At 39.5% G+C, this 22,728-nt stretch overlaps 1 protein-coding gene across 1 annotated transcript in view; it reads right to left on the minus strand.

Annotated features, from left to right (window-relative positions):
- Positions 1-22,728, minus strand: part of HS6ST3 (heparan sulfate 6-O-sulfotransferase 3) — an 805,949-nt gene that overhangs the window by 451,589 nt on the left and 331,632 nt on the right. The gene's annotated exons all lie outside the window — the stretch shown is intronic.

Consider the following 22,728-nt stretch of genomic DNA (forward strand, 5'->3'; position numbering starts at 1 on the left):
GCATTCATTTTGAATGTCACTCCAAAGCACCTTGCAATGCATGTTCATTTCCATGCACCACAATGCACAGATGTGAACCATCTGCTTTTTTTTTTTAAAAGAAACGTTGTTCCAATTAAATAAAACAAAAATAAGTGCATGTGTCCCCTTTAAATGTAATCACAAAGTGAAACAAAACCAAAAACATAAACATGAATGCTAAGAGCAAACCATAAATACATATGTGCCAAAAAGTCAAAAATGACATCAAAAGTCCACCAGTAACTCAAGGTGCTTTTAGTGACATTAAAATGAATATAAATGCTTCCAGTGTTCAGGCGGCACTCCCACGTGCACAGCCTCTTACCAGAGAAAAGATCACAGAGCACTCTGAATAATACTGAGGGTCGTGGAAATTAGCTCCAGTATGACAACAACAGAGGATATCTGTCTCCTTAGCCCACACTTGAATCTCATAGTGCAGTACAGCCTAAAACATGAATTTATTTAAAAAGTATTGCCCTCCAATGTTCAGTAGGAACAAACAAACGGTAAAGATTATACACAGCACCGGTGCTGGACTGGCTGACATGTAAGATGACATCACAGAGCAGCTCCACTCAACACGTTTCCCCCAAACAAGCATCCTCAGGAAAGAAGACTGGTCTGTAATGTCAGATGTATCCACTAAATAGTGGCCGGAGTACAAAGAAGAAGGGACAAATAGCAAAGATTGTCTTAAAAATAAACAACTGAAGATGCCACATTACATGAAATGTAATCCATCATTGGGCCAAGTATAAATTATGCAAAAATATATAAAAACAAAATAAAAAATATACTGTATATACATATACTACTGCCCATTCACTTTAATAGAAACGGAAACAGAACATTGTAATTAGCACCATCTAAATACACATACGTATTTATACTTTGCCCTTATTATTCATGTTTATGCTTTTTGGTTTTGTTTTACTTTGTGATTACATTTAAAGGGGGCAGGCACACTTATTTTTGTTTTAACCACTTCAATACCGGGCACTTTCACCCCCTTCCTGCCCAGGCCAATTTTCCCCTTTTAGCGCTGTTGCATTTTGAATGATAATTGCGCGGTCATGCAACACTGTACCTACACCAAATTTATGTCATTTTCCCCCCACAAATAGAGCTTTCTTTTGGTGGTATTTGATCACCTCTGGGTTTTTTCCTTTTTGCTAAACAAATAAAAAAAGACCGAAAAGTTTGAAAAAAACTTTTTTTTTGTTTATGTTATACAATTTTGTAAATAAATAAGTTTTTTCCTGCACTGATGAGCACTGATGAGACTGCACTGACAGGCACTGATGAGGAGGCACTGATGGGGTGGCACTGATGCGGTGGCACTGATGGGGTGGCACTGATAGGCGGCACTGATATGTGGCACTGATAGGTGGCACTGATATGCAGCATTGGTGGGCACTGATAGGCGGCACTGCTGGGCACTGATAGGGCAGCATTGATGGGTACTGATAGGCAGCACTGATGGGCACTGATAGGTGGCACTGATGGGCACTAATGGGCACTGATAGGCGGCACTGGTCAGCACTGATGGGCACTGATAGGCGGCACTTATCGGCACTGATGGGCGGTACTGATGGGAACTAATGGGCACTGATAGGCGGCACTGGTGGGCAATAATGGGCACTGGTGGGCGACACTGATAGATGGCAATGATGGGCACTGGTGGGCAGCACTGATAGGGCGGGCGGGATGTGGTTAATAAATATTTTATGTCCTGTATTTAGACATTGGAGAGTGCTACAGTCCCATACACTGTAAGTTTGGTACAATGTCTGTTGTAGACAAATGAATGGCCTTAATGTAACACACATTATCATGCAATACAACATATAGTTAAAAACTGTGCAAACGTGATTCAGGCCAATAGGAATCAAGCAAGCTAGCAACATAATTCTGAGTGCAAATGGAGATTTCAGTGTGGTGAATAGGTATCATGAGATGATGCTTATTACTGTATGTTTTGTGAAGCATACCCACACCACTGCATGCAGGATTTTGTGAATGACCAGCATTAATAATGATGTTCAGACAGCTCAATTTCTAAAACCGGGCAGGTGCAGTGAAGTGCGTACCTCAAACATCCAACTGTGAATAGAGTAACTATTTTTTAAAAAAAACCCTTGACTTCATTTGATGCATACATTCACATCCTTTTTCTTTACCTCTCTGAAATTCATCTATTTCACATTTTTGTAAATCAGACTCTAGGGTTGCTGAGCATGCTACAATGTGTCATACTAAAACAATAAAAGTGGGAGACTAAATTATTATCAATATTTTTTTTTTAACTTGCAATTGATTTACATTTTACTCTGAAAAATCAAACAAAATGCATGCTGGCAGTCTACAAAACATACCTAATTTTATAAGTAATTCATTTTGAAAACTAAAGCGGAGTTCCACCCAAAAGTGGAAGCTCCGCTTGTGTGCTTCACTCCCCCCCCCCCCCAGCTGCCACATTTGGCACCTTTCGCAGGTGTCACAACCAGATACCTGCTCCCACTTCCGGGCAAGATGGCCGTAATCGATGTGCGGTGATTTTCGTAACTTATGGCCCCAGCTCCCCCCCCCACCTGCTGCATTCTGGGAGACACACAGATCTCAAAAGACAGTGGGACCATTGAGAAAGCACAGCGCGACTCACACATGCACAGTAGGAAACAGGCTATAAAGCCGAAAGGCTTCACTTCCTGTTTCCCTTAGTTAAGATGGCGGTGTCTGCACTCTGAGACGATGGACGGATCGGCTTGGGGTGCAAAGATCGCGGATTCCCTAGAAAGGTGGGTGTTCTTATATTAAAAGTCAGCAGCTACAGTATTTGTAGCTGCAGACATTTAATTTTCTTTTTTCCCTAGGCTAGAACTCCTCTTAAGTTAACCACTTGAAGACCAGGCCTTTTCTGGCACTTTTTGTTTACAAGTTTAAATCAGTACTTTTTGCTAGAAAATTACTTATATCCCCCAACATTATATTGTTTTTTCCTAAGCCCTAGGGAATAAAATGGTGATTGTTGCAAATGTTTATGCCACACGGTATTTGCACAGCAGTTTTTAAAATACAATTATTTTAGAAAAAATAATTTTTATAAAATTTTATTAAATTAAAAAAAACACAATATATAATGATGATTTTTTAGGTAATATGAACGATGATGTTATGTTGAGTAAGTAGATACCTAACATGTCACGCTTTAAAATTTTGCACGCACGTGAAATGGAGACAAACTATGATACTTAAAAATCTCCATAAGCAACAATTTAAACATCTATACAGGTTACCCGTTTAGAGCTACAGAGGAGGTCTGATGCTAGAATTATTGATGTCACTCTAAAGTTCCCAGAGATACCTCACATGTGTGGTGCGAACCCCATTTTCACATGCAACTTATGTATGAGTTTGTTCTGCGTGTGAGCGTGGAGGGATGGGTGCTTTAATTTTTTTTCTAATTTATTTTGTTTTTTATTTTTACACCGTCCCTTTAATTTTATTAGCACTTTTCTTCCTATTACAAGGAATCTAAACATCCCTTGTAATAGAAATAAGGATGACAGGTTCTCTTTATGAAGTAATCTGGGGTCAAAAATACCCCAAATCTCTTCTTTACCTTTAGAAGTATAAGATCAAAAAACATTTTTTTTTTCCACTTTTGTTTAAAAAAAAAAAATGTTTACTTCCACCCTGGACCAAGAGTGATGTTATGACGTTGCTCCGGTCCTGCAAGTCCATAGAGATGATCAGCAGATCTACTCTTCAAACGCCTGCGGCACCATCAGATTGTTTCTCGGGCGAGCTGGCGGAAACGGCAAGCCTGAGAGACACTGAGCCACCACCTGCCGGAAGAAAAAAACAATACCGGGGTTATGGCTGATATCTTCAGCCATAATCCAGGTAAACCACTTGCAAACCACAACGTATATATGTATTTCAGTCGGCAAATGGATAAAGCTGAACTCCTGGCACAAAAAGACTTTAAAATACATTTTTTTATTGCCACAAAGGATATAAATGTACTGTGTACACAAGATGGAATTGAAAATCCAATTATTGCCATATAAAAGTAACATTGAAATCATCCTTGTACTGTACATAGAATGTACAGACGGCAGAGCTGTGGGAGGGACATAGCAGGCCCACCTACTACAGGCTGCATGCAGAAAACTATGGTGGGCAGATATTGCACCAGTCATCCTGCACAAGGAGATACAGAAGCAGTGACTGTTCTTTATTACAGGAAGCTCCCGCACAAAGAATCATTCTGGGTTACGGCAAATATCTGGATGAAGTGTACAAATAGTGCAAAAATTCAAGTAAGCCTTTTCTATTTAGACAATGTTTTCTTAACATAACAGTTCAACTTTATTAGATTCAATACATTTTTAGAGTCAGATGTTATGTTTATTAGATGATTTTACCTATAGGTAGGCCTATATTAAGGCTTACCTGTAGGTAGTGTAAATATCTCCTAAACTTCCCCCTTCAGGATATATTTACAGAGCTAGCAGCCAGTTACGTCACTGGCTCATGCGCTCTGAAAGAACGGCCACCCATTCCGTTTCTTCAGAGTGATGTGCTGTGACTGGCAGCTCCGGCTCTGGCCAGTCACAGAGCCGGAGCCGCGAACCCAGAAGGAAGACTGGGTAGAGATGGACGCATCGGTGGAAGGCTTCGTTTTCAGGTAAGTTTAACAAAATGTGCTAGTATGTGATGCATACTAGCAAATTATGCCTTTGCCTTGCAAGTAAGAAAAGTAAACAAAAGTGCAGTGATTTACAACTGCTTTAACAATGGACTTTTTCATTTGTTTTCAGCATTTAGGGTAAGAAAATAATTGTTTCCAGATATCAGATACCATACTTCTACATAGATTTCTTTCTTTGACCATACCTTGGCTTTCTGCAAGATATTATTAAAATCATTCTAAAGACTTCTTGATTACACAAACATAGAACAATTATCCATTTATGGATCTGTTCCCAAAGCTCAATTCAAGCATAAAGTTCTTAGTAACTATTTTCTAGCATTGCCGGGTTCCCTTTATGTGGGGCATATTTTGTGCTTACTTACCAGGACTATGCCTTAGAGAAATGAAGAGAATCAATTTTAGAAGCATGCAGTATTACATTTAAAATATGTATCCCCTTGAAAGACATTTAGGAATTATGCAGGCTTTATGTTAGAAATCACCTGGCTCTCCAGAGTGTTATTGACTTACAGTAGACTATACCTCGGTAAATTAGTATAGATAGTTGAAGTATGTTTGTGCTGAGCACTGCTAAACAAGTAGAGCTAATTGAAGCTGTTTGGTGTTCCTAAGCTCTGTGACCTTGTTTGGAATATTCCAATGGTCCCTCTCATTAGGCAGTGTAATTTCTTACTGATATTCTTATAAAGGCAGCTTTATTGCCTGTGCATTAACAGGACTAAGGTTGAAACTGAACTTTACTTTATTAGCTAGCTACATCCCATGGCTGTATTGTGGCTTGTTACACATGTCTGAAAGGCACAGTGTGTTAGAAATCCGTAATAAATGCAATCTCTTTATTTTAATGCTCATGTGGACATCCTCAGATACCATTTACAGCCTTATCAATAAGGGAGTTCTTTTTTTAAAGTTAACCTGTGTTCAGATTATGAACATTAAAGTATTTGCAAACAGGCACCAAACGCAATTTAAAACAAGCCCTCATTCACCTCTGTATCTATAGGCATTGTAGATAAATTAATTTTCCAAGTTCAAAACACTGTCACTACAGCTGACTTCAGAGTCTTTGTTTGTATCTACCCTAGAAATGCAGATTCTGCCGCACAGGATTCTGGGAGTGGGCATAAGTTTGAGGGGAGCGCATGACGCAGTGTCTTTGGTGGGAAGCAGAGTCCCAGGAGGGAGAGTATGGCTGTCTCTCCTCCTGTCAGCAGGATCAGGTGTCCTGGGCGGCTTGCCTGAGGGGATGGAGTGAGCTGAGCTGAGCTGCAGAGAGGATCTGGTGTGCCGAGGACCAGCGGAGCAGAGGGGGTCTAGTTTCAGGAAAGCATTCCCAGTTTGTGAGTACTGTAAACTACCCTTGGGGGTCTGCCTAGCAGAGGGGACCACTCCGGTAAAGGTCCAAGGGATCCAGGAGCCAGCTATCTGTAAAGGGGTTGCCAGTGTTGACCCTGAAGTGTAGAGGGGGTGCCTAGTGAGAGGACCCTGAAGTTCAGAGGGGGTGCCTAGTGAGAGGACCCTGAAGTGTAAAGGGAGCACCAGCGATTGGGCCCTAAGGAGTTAAAGTGTGCAGCATGCAGTGTGCAGTGTTAAGAGTTGCAGCAGCACAAGCAGTTACAAAGAGCTACTTCAGTCAGTGAAGGGCTGGAGGGAGCAGTTTACAGGACTTTTGAGCTAACCAGAGTGTCAAGAGTCAAGTCTCAGTATAGTCCAGGACTTTTTGAGCTAACCAGAGTGTCAAAAGTCAAGTTCCAGCACAAGTTCAGCAAGTCAGCATTTTTCAAGCGCCAGCAAGCGTTGGTCGGCATTCAGCTGGCGTCAAGGCAGCGCTAACAGGCATTTTTCTGCAAAGTGTCCCAGTTTTACCTAGTTGAGCCAGAGGAGTATCCCACTCATTCCCATTATCAAATAAACAAAACAAACCAAAGATGCCGGAATGGTCATTGTCTCCAATCTCACACTTGGGTATTCAGCTTAAATGGGCTGAAGGTGTCACCGGTAACAATGGCAGACCCACATCAGGCCCAATGCCTGGAAAACCTGCTACATTCATAATAATCTAAACTGTAAACACAAGATTATAATGCATCTAAAAAAGCTTGACGTATGAGTGTCATAGAATTCACTCCACTTCCTCAGGAGTAGATGCAAGGTGCATAAAAAAACATAAAAAACATATAGATACCAATGAAGTTTGATGGTTAACTCAAAAAAGAAAAAGGGGGAAGAAAAAGTACCCATCCCTGAGTTATCTACAAGTCAGCTCCAGATTCAGCATACAGAGTTGCAAATAGAGTGCTGCTAGGGATGTGTCTGTCCTGGGAGCTGTGGCAGTGTCCTGTGGAAACCCAAGGCACACACAACACGTGCTAACCCCCAGAAATCATAGTAGTTTTAACATAGTAGTCAATATGTATGTCTCATAGTAGTTATAAACGCAGGTGAAAGATCCAGTGAATTTCTGTAAAGAATTTTAAATTGTGAATGAATATAGTAGGAGGTGATGTGTGCTTAACCACTTGCCGCCCGCCCGCCGTCAATTGACGGCGGGCCGGTGCGGCCATTGTTCTGGAAAGACGTCATATGACGTGATCCCATTCAGCAGGGCAGGCGCGCTATCGTGGGCGCGCCGCCCTGCACTGCCGGTGTCGGCGTGTCCCCGGGACACCCCCCGTCACCGGCAGGGGGGAAACAGCCAATGGGCATGGCTGTTTCCCACGTGATCGGCTGTGTTCCAATGACACAGACGATCACAATAGCAAAGCCCGGAATCAGACCGCGCATGCACGATCGGGAGCGCGCAACACGGTCATGTCGGTGGCTCTGTGTTCCCTAGGAACACAGCTAGTCACCGGCAGTAGTAAACAGTCACTGACAGTGACTTTTTACTATGTGATCGGCTGTGAATCCATTCACAGCCGATCACAAAATGTAAACACAGAGCAGTAACTCCCTGTTACTAGCTCTTCTCCCCTCACACAGTTTCCAGTGTGAGGAGAGCAGAGCTAGAAATAGTGAGTTACTGCTCTGTACACCTGTCAAAGTAAAATCACGCCTGTGCGTTGCCCGTGATTTGCAATAGCACCCCAAACGCTGTGCGATGTTGCCGCGATTTCCACCTACCGAATCGCGGTAACATCGCACAAACAACGCATGACGCCCAAAAAAGATACAAGAGCTTCTTTGGGACGTCATGCGTTGTTTGCGCGATGTTACCGCGATTCGGCAGGTGAAAATCGCGGCAACATCGCACAGCGTTTGGGGTGCTATTGCAAATCACGGGCAACGCACAGGCGTCCCACAATTTGCAATGATTTCCGGACCGCGGGCAGAATCGCAGTGATTCTGCCCGCGATCGCTATGCTCACATGTGAACATAGCCTAAAGTTCACCGGTCACCAGAGACTGCCATCAGTACCGCCGTGCACCATCGCCCATCACCTGTCACCCATCAGTGACCATCGCCCGTCACCTGTCACCCCATCAATCACCGTCACCTGTCACCCCATCAGTCTCATCGTCATCTGTCACCCTATGAATCATCGTCACTTGTCACCCCATCAGTGATCGTCACTTGTCACCCCATCAATCATTGTCACTTGTCACCCCGTCAGTGATTGTCATCTGTCACCCCATCAATCATCGTCATCTGTCACCTCATCAATCATCGTCACCTGTCACCCCATCAGTCATCGTCACCTGTCACCCCATCAGTCATTGTCACCTGTCACCCCATCAGTCATCGTCACCTGTCACCCCATCAGTCATCGTCACCTGTCACCCCATCAGTCATCATCACCTGTTTGCCATATACATGCAACCACTTACCTACCGCCTAACTACTATATGCATCGGCCATTAAAAGCTAAATACTGGGGTTATGGCAGCAGATAGCTGCCATAACCCCGGTATTTTTTTAAACGGCGGGCGGTCAGCTTTCAGATAAGGGTGGTCCCAGTGGCGGATTCGCTGTGGAATTACCCTTACGGTGCAGGGGAAGAGGTGCCCCTCCCCTCCTGCCACGTCCCAGACGTTTTCCCAGCTTACCGGATCCGCCGGCAGCGGGGAAAACTATCCGGTCCCGGATACTCAGAGACAGGAAGTCAAGTGAGGGCAAGATGGCCCTCACTCGACTCTATGGTCTTGGAGGACCGGAGCTACGTCAAAAGTCGTAGCCTAGCAACCGGTTTAAAGGGCCGCTTTTTTTTTTTTTTCCTTTTTCAACAATTTTTTTTTTCTTTTTTAGTGTAGTTGTGAGGTGTGAGGTCTTTTTGACCCCAGATCTCACAATAAAGAGGACCTGTCATGCCTATTTCTATTACAAGGGATGTTTACATTCCTTGTAATAGGAATAAGAATGATCAAAACATTTTTTTTTAAACTGTGTAAAAATAAAAAAATAATAAATAAAATAAATAGGAAAAAAAAAATTAAAGCGCCCTGTCCCCGTTAGCTCGCGCGCAGAAGCAAACGCATACGCAAGTCCCGCCCACATATGTAAACGGTGTTCAAACCATACATGTGAGGTATCTCAGTGATCGTTAGAGTGAGAGCAATAATTTGAGCCCTAGATCTCATCTGTAACTCTAAGCTGGTAACCTGCAGAAATTTTTAAAATGTGGCCTATGGGGATTTTTAAGTACCAATGTTTGGCGCCATTCTGTGAGCATGCACAATTTTGAAGCATGACATGTTAGGTATCTAATTACTCGGCATAACATTATCTTTCACAAAAAAATTGGGCTAAATTTACTGTTTTCTTATTTTTTAGTTCAAAAAAGTGAATTTTGTTCAAAAAAATATGGTGTGATAAAAAATATTGCAATGATCTCCATTTTATTCTCTAGGGTCTCTGCTAAAATATATATATATATATATATATATATATATATATAATGTTTGGGGGTTCTAAGTAGTTTTCTAGCAAAAAAAAATGATTTTAGCTTGTAAACACCAAGTGCCAAAAATAGGCCCAGTCTTAAAGTGGATAAATGGACAACTTTGTGAAAAGTGCTACTTGGATGTTAGGCCTCTGTATGTGGCTAGGCTGTGTAAAAGTGTTACACATGTGGTATCGCCATACTCAGGAGGAATAGCAGAATGTATTTTGGGGGTGCAATTTTTGCTATGTACATGCTATGTGTTAGAAATATTGCATAAATGGACAGCTTTGTGTAAAAAAAAATGCGTTTTCATTTTCTTTCCACATTTTCCAAAAACTTGTGGAAAAAAATGACATATTCAAAAGACTCATTATGCCTCAAAAATTATACGTTGGGCTGTTTGCTTTCCAAAATTGGGTCATTTTATGGGGGTTTCCATTGTCCTGGTGCTCCAGGGCCTTCAAAAGTGTGATAGGTTGTCAGGAAATTATATATGTAATTTGTGCTCCTAGAATGCCGGACGGTGCTACTTGGATGTTAGGCCTCTGTATGTGGCCAGGCTGTGAAAAAGTCTCACACATGTGGTATCGCCATACTCAGGAGGAGTAGTAGAATGTGTTTTGGGGTGTAGTTGCAAGTATACATATGCTGTGTGAGAGAAATAACCTGTTAATACGTCAATTTGTAAAAAAATAAAAATATCCATTTTGCAAAGAGTTGTGGGAAAAAATTACAACTTCAAAAAACTCACCATGCCCCTTATTAAATACCTTGGAATGTCTACTTTCCAAAAAGGGGTCATTTGGGGGGTATTTGTACTTTCCTGACTTTTTAGTGTCTCAAGAAATGAGATAGGCCTTCAGTACATCAGGTGTGGTCAAGTGTGATCAATTTTCAATGATTAGCACCATAACTTGTGGACTCTATAACTTTCACAAAGACCAAATAATATACACTTATTTGGGTTATTTTTACCAAAGATAAGTAGCAGTATAAATTTTGGCCAAAATTTGTGAAGAAAAATTACTCATTTGCTAAATTTTATGACAGAAACAAAGAAAAATGCGTTTTTTCACAATATTTTCAGTCTTTTTTTATTTATAGCACAAAAAATAAAAAACCCAGTAGTGATTAAATACCATTAAAAGAAAGCTCTATTTGTGTGGAAAAAAAGGACACAAATTTTTTATGGGTACAGTGTTGCATGACTGAGTAATTGTCATTCAAATTGTGAGAGCGCTGAAAGCTGAAAATCAGTCTGGGCAGGAAGGGGGTGAAAGTGCACTGTAGGCAAGTGGTTAAATAACAAAGCCTATGACTATTACTAGGATGAAAAGAAATGGCGAGCATGTGTGGAAAATAGGTGGATTAACCACAATGCAAGTGTGGAATAAATATAAGCATTAGGTTGAAGCCACCATAAGATATCTCCAGCAGGGAACTGTAAGAGTAAAGGAAGACACGATACTAAAGGAACCCATATAAAAGAAGGGAATCCCCCAGACTAATTACCTGGTGATTCCACATGTTAGCAAAATATTCCTGGTGTGTTGGGTATTGTCCTCAGGAGAGAAGGAAAAAGACACTGTCTAATCCAACTGAAGGTGACATATACCAAAGGCACTGTCCCGGGTCCCTCCAAGTGTCAAGCTGGCTTGGCTGATTAGGGAAGGTATTATCGCCAACCGGCAATTGGCACCGAAAATCCTCCCTCAGGGAACAGCTGCTGATGGTATATTAATCAGGTTTGGTCAAACTATAAGGAGAAGATGCTGAACATATTGCCCCAGGTATATCTACATTTACAGCGATGCCACGCTGCTTCTGCCTCCTATAAAGCCAGCACTAGAATCCATTGTGTCATCTGTGTTGGGGGCTAGGGGAGAGGTGACTTCACCCCCTTTGTCAAGTGACATTGCTTGAGCCTAGTAATTGGCTTCTAGTTCCATGCACTGTTATTGGGAGGAGGATACATGATGGCCATGGTGTATCTATGTATCTGTTGACCGTGCATGTTTGTGTGTATTTGTGTATAGTGTTTATAATGCATACTGTGCACAGTGTATTGTATTGTTATACGATTCAAATAATCAGTTGCCTTGAAAAGATACATACTTGTATGAGTGCAGAATATTTATATACATTAGATCGCTCTTTGAACAATTTTGTATCAAGAAGGTAACAGTAGGCCTAATTTACTGAAAAATCTGCTCCATAAAATGCATTAGGTATAAATAAATATATGAAGAGAATGCCGTTTGCATACAGAATTTCATTATCCCAGGTGCTTTCTGTTTTTAAATACCAGATGTTCTGAGAAGAAATAATAAGACAAATCTAGAATTCCTCCCTCCTAGTGGTGCAAAGGGTCCACTTTGAGCAAAATCTTTACCATCCAGCTGGGTAAACACAATTGAGTTCACAGTAACATGCAGCAAGAGACTTAAGAGATCGGCTAGCCATGCATGAAATTGATTTTTTAATAACAAGTATCTGTTGCCTTCTATAAAGCACACACCTAATTCTAAAAATGGGTAACAATAAAAGCAAGTCATTAACTGTTCCAAGGAAATGAAGCATAGCAAAATATGAAAGAAATCTTCTGCAAGATTGACCCTAAAGTTTATCCAGCGTCTGAGTAATTATAGTATGGGATTGGTTAATTAGATCACACATTTTTTTGTGAAATGCTGATTTGACATTAATTTGATGGGGTAGCTGGTATCTACCCAAGAAAACAAAGTAAAACTATTTGGAACATTTGAAACCATATACTTTGAGCAGTATATATACACTATATTGTCAATTGTACTGGGAGGCCTGCCTTCACATGCACATGAACTTTAATGGCATCCCAGTCTTGGTCCATAGGGTTCAACATTGAGTTGGCCCACCCTTTGCAGCTATAACAGCTTTAACTCTTCTGGGAGGGCTGTTCACAAGGTTTAGGAGTGTGTCTCTGGGAATATGTAACCATTCTTTCAGAAGCGCATTTGTGCGGTCAGGCACTGATGTTGGACGAGAAGGTCTGGCCCGCAGTCTCCACTCTAATTCCTCCCAAAGGTGTTCTTCAGTTGGAGGTCAGGACTCTCTACAGGCCAGTCAAGTTCCTCCATCCAAAACTCACTCATCCATGTTTTTATGGACCTTGCTTTGTGCATTGGCGTGCAGTAATGTTGGAACAGGAAGGGGCCATCCCCAAACTGTTCCCACAAAGTTGGGAGCATGAAATTATCCAAAATGTCTTGGTATGCTGATACCTTAAGAGTTCCCTTCACTGGAACTAAGGGGCCAAGCCCAAACCCTGAAAAACAACCCCATACCATAATCCCCCCTCCACCAAATGAGTTGGACCAGTGCACAAAGCAAGGTCCATAAAGACAATGGATGAGCGAGTTTGGGGTGGAGGAACTTGACTGGCCTGCACAGGGTCCTAACCGGATCCTGACAGAACACCATTGGAATGTAATAGAGCAGGGACTACGAGCCAGGCCTTCTCATCCAAAATCAGTGCCTGACCTCACAAATGTGCTTTTGGAAGAATGGTCAAACATTCCCATAGACACACTCCTAAATCTTGTGGACAGCCTTACCAGAAGAGTTGAAGCTGTTATAGCTGAGAAGGGTGGGTCAACTCAATATTGAACCCTGCGGACTAAGACTGGGATGCCATTAACCTCCCTGGCGGTATGATTCTGTCAGGAATTCTGTTCCAAAAGCGGTACAATTCTTTTCATGGAAATTTGGCGTTATGTATTATAGGCCTACAGTTCTTAGTAATTTCTGACTTAAACCTGACCAAAACAAGTCTCTAGTAGACATCCCAGATGTGATAAATTTGAAACACAAACAAGTGAATTATAATCGAATCAATAATATTATTTTATTATTTAATATATAATATATATAATAAAATTATATTATTGATTAGATTATAATTCATGCGTTATATATTATATATATATGTGTGTATATATATATATATATATATTATATATATGTGTGTGTATATAGATATGTATATATATATATATTTGCATATATATATATATATGCATATATATATATGCATATATATATATATATATATATATATATATATATGCATATATATAATATAAAATGTGTTATGTGTTTTGTGCAACGTTTTTTTTTTTTTTTTTTGAATTTCCCTCCCTAGTTCCGCTCCCATGCAGCATTGCTGCTGCAGGGAACGGAACTAGGAAGTCCTCCTACCGACAGACGAGCGGCGGAGATCTCGGCTGGCGGTCACAGCAATGAGAGCTCATCGCTGGATCGCCAGGATAAGGTAAGAGAAGCTCCGCTGCGCTGTCTGCATGCTCTGCCCATTGACCCCGAGCGTGACTCGGGGATACCGCTAATAGCAGAAAATTCCTACCCCGAGTCACGCTCGGGGATACCGCTAAGGCGGTTAAAGTTCATGTCTGTGTAAAGGCAGGCGTCCCAATACTTTTGGTAATATAGTGTGTGTGTGTGTGTGTGTGTATGTGTGTGTGTATATATATATATATATATATATATATATATATATAGAGAGAGAGAGAGAGAGTGTGTGTGTGTGTGAGTGTGTGTGTGTTTATGTGTGTGTGTATATATATATATATATATATATATAGAAAGAGAGAGAGAGAGAGATATTGGGGGTTCAGCAGCTCTGTGGTAGATACATTTCAGTGAGTCCACACCAATCTGAACTGTGGTTTTAAAGGCTTGATGGCAACAAATTAAAGTAGAAAGTCGGCAAATAATTCCCCAGGAAGGGGATTTTCACCAGTAAACCAGATAACAGGAAATGTGAGCCACCCAGACTTGCGTAGTTGTCCTGGCTTTCTCAGTCTCCCAGACTTGCTTAGCCGCCTCAACTTTCTCAGTCCTACTGACATAGAATCCCTTCTCCATCATGGAGTGCTGCCTCTTCATTAGAACACCTCTGTCTCCTAACAGGAATGTACACCTGTCTCCAAATGGGAGTACTGAATTATCCCCAAGATGATCATTTTAAGAGCTGAGCACACCCAGCCTGCTGGTCTTCTGCAAGACCTGGACACGAGGTTGGAGATTTCTTTCTCCCAAAGCACTTCAAAATCTCCAAACTATGGAGCCCCATCCAGAAATGCTAACATCCAGAGAGAGTTTTCTCCGCTCTTAATTGATACTCCTGGTGGAAGAATGATTTACAGTAAAAAAAATACATTTCCTGCTTCCCATTAATAAAAATCTGTTTCATTTGTCAAATTTAGTCAGGTAATTTTCGATTGTCAAAATGCTAAATAATATTTCATTTTTTTTCAACATGCAAAAATATGAACACCCATTGTATATTTAAAACAGCAGATGATCTGTAAGTAACTGAAAAACAGAGCATTTTTCAAAATGTCATGTCTGCAATGCTTCACTGAATTCCAACATGTTTACATATCTTCTTACTAAGCCCTGTAAAGTTTACATTTTTCTTTTATAATATTTTCTTGCTTGAGGCCAAAATAATGTAAATCCATTCTGCACACTCTAATGATGTACAGCTCTTATGAGAGCCTTATAAATCACCACATACCTTGCAGTCCCTGAAATAAAATTGACAGAGATAGATGCGTTTTAATGAATTCCTTGTATTTTATAATCTTATCTTACCTTCTTTGCACAGCAAATGTATATCAAATATCCTAGCTTGTTTTTATGACATCTAAACATAAGCTTTTTTAATGATAGCATGCAAAAGCATACCTCGGTGTACTGTGTCCTATAAATCTATCTCAAAGCAATAAAGTTGGGGAGTTCAGAATATTAGCTTGGCATTTGTATGATTCCTACCATATATTTCAGAGCCAGAAAAGATTTTAAAAGTTAATGAAACTGAACAATCCATAACAATTACATTATTTTGTTGGAATGATGTTACTGGTGTAAATAGGAGAATTACAAATGTCTAGTTAAAAAACAACCATATGGAAAAAATCTGTGCAACTATTCCCAACCCCCTGTTAGTGGGTCACCAACAAGTCTGGAGTGGCCGGAGTCAAAATTCTTAAAAACCATCTCCAACTCTGCAAAAGGAAATTCCCTACCCTAGCCCTCTCCCTGAAATGCCCCTATTGCTAATAGTGGGTATAGCTAATTACCCCTATAGCAAATATTAATACAAAAATAAACTCATAGCTTAGGTCCAGCCATATTTTGGCAGGTCCATTAACCAGCCCTTCATCTACAACTCCAGCAATGACAGTGCATGGTCCTTACTGCAGCACTGGTAATGATGTAAGAGCAGGATTCTCTGCAGTAATACTGTACACCAAGACCATCATGTTGACTTTGGTTAAATGATGCTGGCTTTCTTTTAACATGGAAGAGGAGAGCCATCTAGCAGTTAAAAGGACTGCAGAAGACAACGGGAGATTCAAGATGAGTTTTGCAGCAAAAGCTGTTTTTTTTCTGTATTTTATTTCAGTTTTTTTTCCTCATGACTGGTTCCTATTATTAATGCTGGGGAAAAAAATAATAGACATTTTGTTTCTAACAGTGAAAGCAGTGAAATATCAGTTTTGGCAGGTTGTCTAAAGCTCATCATACACTATACAATCTATTTGTACTTTTAGATCTACTCTCAGCTATGTAGCACAAGGACCTGTCTGATTTGATACTAATTGAGTGGATTGCTTAACACATAGTTTTGGTAAATCTAAAGGAGATTGTACAAAGATTGTATAGTCATCTCATGATCATATCAAGGTTTACTGCACTTTGTTTTTAGCGCTAATTAACAATTAAAGAGGCGCTTCAGTCAGTTCTGCAAAAGCTAAAAGTCAATGCCAGGCTTAACAAACCATTCACTGCAACGAGACCAACAGGGTACCATAACAAGAATAACCCACTTTTTACACTTGGGTATGCCTCAATCTTATAAAGACTTTACATCACATAACGCTACCTCCCCTATCTCTTTTTGGGACTATATGCAGATCCATCACTTTATCAACAAAACGCTTCAAAACCACAGAAAACCCCTCGTGCTAACTCCCTTAGAAAAACTATGTCTTAACACTACCCCACAAACCCACCTCATATCTAAAATGTATTCTTTACTCTGGGATAACTCAGTAGCAGGGGACGGACTCTTCTGTAAAACCTGGGCAAGTGATCTAGACATGGAAATATCTGAAACTCAGTGGGTCTCAATCTTCCACATAGCGCATAAGGGATCCATCAATGTATCTACTCTAGAAAATAACTATAAACTTATTTCTCGCTGGTACCGTATGCCCTCATTATTGCATAAAATAAATAGCTCTATTGACAACCGCTGCTGGGGATGTCACCACCCTGAAGGAGACCTTCTTCACATCTAGTGGAGCTGTCCAATTATTCACACCTTCTGGAGCCAAATACATTCAGAAATCCCAACCATCACCATTAAATCCATAGAATTCTCTCCTGCCACATTCCTCCTACACATACATCCGACTACAGAGAAATCATAACAAAATGTGACAAATCGCTAACCATGTTCCTAATAAATGCTGCCAAACTATGTATCCCCAGATTGTGGAGGTCCACCAAAGCCCCATCTATATCTGACTGGTATAAACAAGTCAATAAACTTGCCAAAATGGAAGAGTTTGTCCCTATCTCCCATGACACGCCAACCAATTACGCTAAGACATGGGATGCTTGGTTTACTTTCTACAACACCACCACATATTCCCTAACAATAAACTCTTGGACATAAAGAGGCACCAAGAATGACAATTGTACATGAGCATATTCTAACCCTTCTAGTCAGATGAGATGCTCAACCATACACCATATATTTCTCCACTCGTTTCCTTTCCTTTTCCCATCCTCCCTATGAAGTGAATGCTGGACATCCACCCCTCCATTGCCTTTCAAACATCACAAGCTCCTAATCATAAATGGTTATACCTTACCACTAAATAACAAAACTGTACCCATGCCTATATACACAAAGAGAGATGAGAGAGAATTGAGCCAGAAGAAAGGGGGAAGAGAAAAATAATAGAATAATTGTTACCGGGAAAACTTGATAACAAAAACCCCCCCTCCCTCATAGTAGTTCTCTATAAACCTCCATCTCCCCATTACATGTAATACAGCTTATGATGTTTGTCATTGAACTTCACAAGAATTTGAGATTTGCTTTTCTATTCTCTTTATAGTTAATTATATGTCTAAATAGATATGTTATTCACTTGTTATTATTACTGTGTTACCTTTATGCATACACTGTAATTAGTTTTCAAACCATTTTATCTTCTAATCGGATTGTAAAACTGTTATACATTATACTTTCTTTTTTAATATATCTCAATAAAGCATTACTTTTTGGAAAAACATAAATAAATAAAAGTCAATAGCTACAAAAACTGTAGCTTCTGACTTTTATGAAAAGGACACTCACTTGTGAAGGGATCCAGCACGATCCTCACCCGAGCCGGTTCTTCACAGGTCTTTGTTCCCTAGTGTCAGCATGTTAACTTTGGGCAGCCGGCTGTGACTCCTTGCGACTTCACAGACAGCTTCCCACTGTGCATGAACAAGCTGTGCTGCACTTTGTGAATGGTTCTTCAGCCTTCTGGGACTTATGATGTGTCAGGGGAGTGAGTAAGAGCTACTGGTGGATCCACATTGATGCTCCAATCAGAAATGGAAGAGGGGTTCCTATCAAAACCAGGTCACCGACAAAAAAAAATATGTATTCCTAATGTGGCAGAAGAGGGGGAGGAGGAGGAAAAATGGAACTTCCTTTTTTGGGTTAAATTTCATTTTAACTGACTACAAGTATTATTAATGGATTGTTAACCATTTTTAAGTTCAAATTTCTATGTACAGTAATGTTTACTGAATATACTTAACATCATATACGCCATTGGCAGACACATTATTAGAGCCATGGAAAATACAAATGTGACTTCCTAAATGCAGTGTTTATTTCAGATTCAGCAGGAATAATGTTTTCAAGAAATACATGTTACAAAGTATTATTTATACACTTCAAAACAAAATGATGAAGTCTGCAGTATATTGGTTCAGGTAAAGTAAGACAATAAAACAAGAATTGAATGAATTCACCATAAAAATCGATAATTCATTTTATACTTCACATAGGATAAATTCCATGAAGCAAGACTTTTGTAATACATACTATAATTCCTGCACAACTAGTCAGTTACCATAGATTGATTGATTCAAAATGTATTACAATTATCTTCAATAAAGAAACATTTTTGGGTTAGCATATTCGGAAGTTCTAACCTGCTATTTGTTTTGTATGTTTTGTTATATGAGGGTTGGTACCCTGGATTCTGTTGAGGGAGACTATTTTGGGGTCTGCTGAATAACTTTTTAACACAGCGATGATTTAATGGCCGCATGTCAATTGGGATCACGTCTTTCACAGATTTTAGTTTCCTCTGAGGAAGGAAGTATTGTTAAAAACTCATTGAGGTTGAAGAGAATTGTAACTAATATGTTTTGAAGACAAATGTGGCCTTATTTAATTTTAGTATGGTTTTAATAAACTATATCTTATATACTGAGATATGTGTGGACACGCGGAATGCCTAAAAAATTTAATCCGAATCTAGAATGTTTATGTCTTAAAATAGACAGGGATGTTGGCATTCATGTAAGGGTGTAACCACTTGGTGATTGTGTCTAAATAAATCAATAAATCAATAAATATAATGTAACTGCATAGAAAAACACTATCACAATTTTTTTAGTGACAGGGGTACAGACATAAAACCGTTCTCAGTTTCAGTGTCTTGGTTATAGAATCAGTTAATATGCATTTTAACAGCCACCACCATATCAAAAACTAAAAAATATACAATATATATATTATTTGAGTAAAAGGAGTTTTTTTTTTTTAAATTAAGTTATATTTTCAGATCTAAATCTCTCTGCCATAGGAAAATACAGAACAATTTTTTTTAGATCAGACTTCTTTCAGCAGCAGAGTTTCAGACATACTTTTCAGGCGAATTTTAATTTGATACCTTTCCTAATTATGTTTGTCTTTATTTATTTAATACAGGTACTTATACAGCGCTGTCTATTTACACAGTGCTGTACATATATATTGTACATTCACATCAGTCCCTGTCCTCTAGGAGATTACAATTTAGGGCCCCTAAATCACATTCATACACATACTAGGGCAAAATTAAACAGGAGGCACTTAACCTACCAATATGTCTTTGGAGTGTGGAAGGAAAGTAGAGTACCCAGAAAAAACCCACACAGGCACAGCTGAGACCCTGTTGCCAGCACAAACTCCATATTTTTGCCATCATTCTAACAGACACGTGCATATTCCAAAGAATCATTGCATCATCATTCCTCTAGGTCTGTTTTGATCCTTTAGATTGGGAATAAACTGAGAATAAATGTAGTCATATTCAGGTATTTACCCTATTAAAATATCCAATTACAGATTTTCCATACAAAATATTAAAACATGTAGATGGCCGAAGTAATACAACTTGTAGTGAGAAAGGACATACGTTATGTTTGCCTTAGCAACAGATCAGTTTCTTTAATTCATTTTACAATTTCATGTTCAAGGCCAGTGAGAGCAACTTGTTGGTTTTGGCTGCTTTAGATGTGGTCTTTAAATTCTACTACATTTTATTCAAAATATAATACTACATACTGAAATGCACAGGATAAGGGATTTTCACTAGTGCTGGAATTTGCTTTGCCAAATATGCTAAGAGTAACATTAAAATCTAACTTTTATAAAGGTAAAAACCCCTGTCAGTTTTTTTCCCATCTGTGCCTCATTGGGAAAACTCCCCTTAAATCTCTCCAAAGGTAGGAAAATGCAATTTTTACAGTTGTCAGCAGAAAAAGATTTCCTCTCTATTCCTAGTTTGGAGTTAAATCAAAGATGTTGTTTCTCCCTCACTTTCATTATTAGCTATTATACTTTAATACTATATACTATTATACTATACTATATATGTCCAGGAGGGATGCAAGAACCCGCTAACTGAATTTAGCTAACAGCTCCACTTTGCTTTTGATATTCATGTTTTCCATAACAGGCTTCACTTGAGTTTTCAGAAGCATGTTGCCATAATTCCTGCTTTTGGAAGGTTTCTTTATTTATTTCAATTAGCTTATCTAAAAAGAAAAGTGTAAAAGTATATAAGTATATATATATATATATATATATATATATATATATATATATATATATATATATATATATATAAGTGTATAAAAGCAGCAAAAAAAAATAAAACAAGTCAAAAAATCTAACAAGTTGTCATATGTACAAAGCCTAGGTTCATTATTAAGACTTTACTAATGTGACGGACCCCGTACTCAAGAAGAGTATGTCGTATAAGCTTCCCTTGCCTGGTACCACGATCCAAGATCCCTTAGCCCACCCAGTTCCTTGTCGAGACATCAGTGTAGGGTGGCAAGAAGCATAAGACTGTTTATTCAAACACAGGCACAAAAAGATATACACTCAGGGGACAATCCCACCTTCCCTCTAGCAGCTAATCCACATACAAATATACATTCCATAATAGGTTGATTCCAAGGCAGACATAAACAATAGAACAATGGGATACATCCACTTAACAATAACAAACCCCACCCCACCTCAAACTCTCTCAATGATCTATGAGATAAACTCCTACAAGCAACTTGAAAAGGTCGAACCAATGTATCACAATATATTTCCTTAGGCATATTGTTCATAAATATTACTGTCCTAGGTGAAAGAGCCCCTTCATTTGTCACGACAAACCACACATATAGAAGCAAGGATAACCGGGGTAACTTGAAATGCTGAGTCCGGTGTGGTTGTACTGTGAGTCTGGTTAGTGCAGACCCGACTGTGGTTCTTGGTCACCCTGTGCCCCTAATAGACACAGGGTGACTTACACATAAGAGGGGCCGGGGAAGCTGGACAAGGAGTTTCCCAACCTCTCTAAGGCAATCTGGGTTCCACAAGCCCCCAGCCCAAAGTGACTCCCGTCACAACTAACATTTTGCTTTTTGGTGTTACAAATCAAATCAGAAATGATATTGTATATGTCTAGTTTTCCATAATTCCTTCTCATTTAATTTGCATCCATGTCAAAAATCCTGACTGGGTATTATTTGAAAAAAAAATGACTGTAACCACCCTCTGTAGTTAAAAAAAAACACTCATAAAAATGTGTTGGCTGTAGCTGCAGGTCACACCTTCTGAAAATGCTAATTTCCAGGCTATCATGCTGATCCAATTAGGTTAAGCAAAATCAGACATTTGCTACCATATGACTGGTTCAATAACCTTTTAATAAGCTCAGTAAACATTTATTTTTGCTAATAATAAATAAATCCCAATGGCTTCACTGCTTCCTGATTAACTGACCTTGAAAAGTATGTAGATCAGGAGTTATTATTTCACCTATTGTATGCTTGTTCAGTGTCAGTAATGAAAGCTGAAGCAGCCAGGTAATTTTCATTTTAAAAACAGGTCAGCAATGGCAGCCATGATGTTTACCACTTAAATATATATTATATATAACAGTGAGCACACTTCCTTTCACTGTTGCATAGATCAGTGTTTCTCAACTCCGGTCCTCAGGGCACACTAACAGACCAGGTTTGCAAGAAATCTGAACTACATCACAGGTGAGATAATTTGCTGCTCAGTAAATGCAGTATTCTAGTTTGCATCTCCCCAAGGTAATACTTAAAATCTGGCCTTTAATGTGCCCTGAGGACCTGAGTTGAGAAACACTGGCATAGATTGTATACACAATATTTAGTAAGGGCTAGTAGATACTCAAAGTTAACCTAAGCTGGTCTCAATCATTGATAAAAAAATATGGGGCTTAATCTTACTTGGGCTGATAATAATGTGCCCCGTACACAGCATGGATGAAATACTGTATGTCACCAGCACTGACAGGCTTGTTTCAAAGTGCAAACCTCTTTATTCTTGTCTGATTATATAGAAAAACAATGTGGACCATGCAGGAAACCTTCTTCAGTAGTGTTATCATATGCCTTAGGAGGCATCCCTGCATGATCCTGAAACATTGATTTTCTATGTGA

The sequence above is a fragment of the Pelophylax lessonae genome (genome assembly GCF_965119305.1).
Source record: "Pelophylax lessonae genome assembly, chromosome: 2".
In the NCBI taxonomy this organism is placed as follows: domain Eukaryota; kingdom Metazoa; phylum Chordata; class Amphibia; order Anura; family Ranidae; genus Pelophylax; species Pelophylax lessonae.